This window comes from Dipodomys ordii, unplaced genomic scaffold (assembly GCF_000151885.1).
Source record: "Dipodomys ordii isolate 6190 unplaced genomic scaffold, Dord_2.0 Scaffold76, whole genome shotgun sequence".
Classification (NCBI taxonomy): Eukaryota; Metazoa; Chordata; class Mammalia; order Rodentia; family Heteromyidae; genus Dipodomys; species Dipodomys ordii.
This window is the reverse complement of record NW_012267292.1, coordinates 3384695-3387872: the sequence shown is the minus strand read 5'-3', so window position 1 is coordinate 3387872 and position 3178 is coordinate 3384695.

The window sequence follows — 3178 nt, the reverse complement described above, 5'->3', positions numbered from 1 at the left end:
TTCGACTCTCTGGGCTTCTGTGGGACTGTATGCATGACTGTGATGATGTCTGCTGAACTGTTATGCCGAGTTCACCAAAAACAACATTTATTATGGAAAAGATAAGAGTTGGAGAAAAAAAATGCATTGCAGAGTTAGCCAAGTTGTTCAGAAGATTTTACTGTCAGGCATTGAGAAAAACAGGGTCAGTTCCTGCGGGCTTATATAAAAATAGTTTCTCCTGGAACATGTGCTGTGTTTTGGTGGAAGAGGGGTTAAAGAGAGGGATGGAAGATGAATGGAGCAATGGGCGGGGGGGGGTGCAAATGCAGTCCTAATATTCAATGTACTTATGAGGACATAGAACCAGGTAAAATGATTGGGAGTACTGAAAAACTTAAATGCTGAATTGAGACCTTTTGGTCCAACGACTGAATTTATTTAAATTTATTTATTTATATTTTGCTTCTCTGGTTATAAGTAAATTGAAGATCAAAGTCATAATTACTACTTCAAAGGTATTTACTTTATTATCCAAACAGTAACATTGAATCAATCCAGTGGCACAGTGAAAGAATATGATGTTTAGCTTAAAGAAGGGAGTTGGGGCTTACATCTGTATTTCCCCCTTTCCCCTTGTTCATGTCACTAATTGCATGCAGCCATTTGGCAACATTGCATTGTTGTTTTTTAATATTAATGACAGTGGTAAGTGGACTGTAGCACACTTAATATGCAAAGTTAATTCAGTTGAAAACTATCCAGTGAGAATATTCCTAAATTATTCTTTGCTTCTGGTGAAGAATGTACACTTCATTTTAATTTCTGCCTTCTAAAGGGCTTTTAGAGTTGCCCATGATTCATTTTCATTGTGCTTTTTATGTACTTCCAGGAATTGCTTCTTCATCTAGTATTTGAAATGATAACTGACTGGAGACATCATTCAATGTAACATGCTCCAGAAGAAAGATAGGTGCCATTACTCTCCCAGCCCCTTAAATCATGTTCCATCTTGTTTCATAAGAAGCCTAATTTACCTTAGAAAGATCAAATGGGTTTACTACAAAGTATCTTTCCAGTTTTTAGAGAAAAACATGTCTGAGCATGAGAAAGAAGTATGCTTTTCTTTATTTTAACAACTAAATAGAAAGATTTGAAGCAGTTCAAAATGATCTTTTTTCCTCTCAACTTGATATACACACACAGAAAAGGAGAAAGATAAGTCCATAACTAATACATGTCTACTGAAAGCCCAGTATGTGTCACAGAGTGATCTTAAAGTTGGTGTTGCATAAAGGAACAGAATAAACTCTTACACTTAATCTAAATAGCTAGGACTTGCCCAGAAGGACTTAGGAGCCATTTGCATCTGCTATCTCCATGGTAAGGAGGATCTGATGTGAGCCTCCTACTGGATTCCTATACATCTGGACAGTTAAACTGCTTTTCCTCTTAAGTTGTTCTTCATTATGTATTTACTAATCTTGTAAATGGAAACTACACACACTATAGATAGGTATTTTAATATCTGTGTATGAATCTACCTCATGAGTTCAGCATATATTATCAATCAGAAAGTAGGTGGTGATTTTTATTTAACTTTTATATGAGTCTCCATGTGATAAAATTTTTCTAAATGCTTAGTTTGGCAACTTCTTAGACAGATTATGAAAAACAAATTGTGATGAGAAAAAGGAAAGTAACCTGGACCAGCGTATGGCTAGCAGCATGAGGCCTGAGTTCAATAAAATTTCATACCTCCAGTCTAGCACTGGTGGCTCATGCCTGTAATCTTAACTACTTAAGAGGCTGAGATTTGAGAACTGTGGTTTGAAGCCAACCCAGGAAGGAAATTGGAGACTCTTATCTCCAATTAAAAGTCATGAATAGAGCTGTGGCTTAAGTGGTAGAACACTATCTTTTAGCAATAAAGCCCAAAGGCAGCACTCAGACCCTGAGTGCAAATCCCTAGACCAGCATTAAAACAAAAAAGAAAAGAAAAGAAAAGTTAAGGGAAGTTAGACCCAGTGAAACAAGGGTTGTGTGTTTTCTCTCATATGTGGAAGCTAGAATTAGAGATATATAAGCAAATACCTTGGATAGTATGCAAGTGTCTACAAATTTAGCAGAGTCAAGGGAGAATTAAGTGTAGTTACTTAGAAATTCAAAACCATAGTTTCACACAGTAAACACGAAGAAATGAGTACTTGAAAGGTGTGGAGTGAGATCTAGCAGAGAAGGGTAAGTCAAAGAAGGGAAAAAAATTGAGGGGGGGAAAGAAGTCCAAATTCAATGTATACCCTACAAAATGAAGAGAATGAGGTAAGGAATAGGTTGGGAGGGATGGGTGAGAATGTTGAAAGGGGTGAACTTGATCAAGAGGCACTGTACTCAAAAATTGATTTGTTGAATGGCAATTCCTGTGTACAATTACTTACAGATAATAAAAAATATTTTTAAAATGTTCACCCTCCAAATATAGAAGGAGACTGGTACTGGGTCTTGAACTTCTTCAATTTGGGGTCTTGTGCTCTCAAATTTGCTTTTTCTCTGACTTGTTAGGTTACAGGCATGAGACACCAGCTCTTGGCTTCTCAGTAAGATTCTTTTTGTTAAGACTAACATGTTTAAAATTACTTCATACTTAAAGTAAAACTTAGAGGGCAGGGTCGCGACGGCAGCCGCAGCCATACCTGAGCCACAGAGAGCCCAGGACGAAGGAGTCAGACGCAGCTAGTGAGCGGATTCTACTCAACACCAGCAAGAACCGACAAGGAACGGACATCTTCATCCTGCAGTTTGCAGACCAGAGACGACCCAGGAACCAAGACTCAGCGTGACTAGATGCCTGACGTCCTCACTCCTTCTCAGGGAGCAGAGGAGGGAAGGCCACCCCTCCTCCCCCAGCACAGGTGATCTCCATCTGGGATACCAGCAAAGCTCCGCAGAGCTGCTAGCTCCAACTCAGGCCTTGGAATAAAACGAGTCATTTAGCAGGTCACAAGAACTTAACGGCGAAGTGACCTGCCAGACTCAGCTCCATCCAGGGAAAAGTCACCCAGCTCAGGCGCCAGCCATTGGAGTGGCTTTCCTCACTGGGTAACCAGAGCCAGAGGCTGCCCCTCCCTCTAGCAGCCTCCACAATCAATTGAAAAACAGAAACCCTGAGAATGGCTCCAGGCTGGGCTCTGTGAGATTT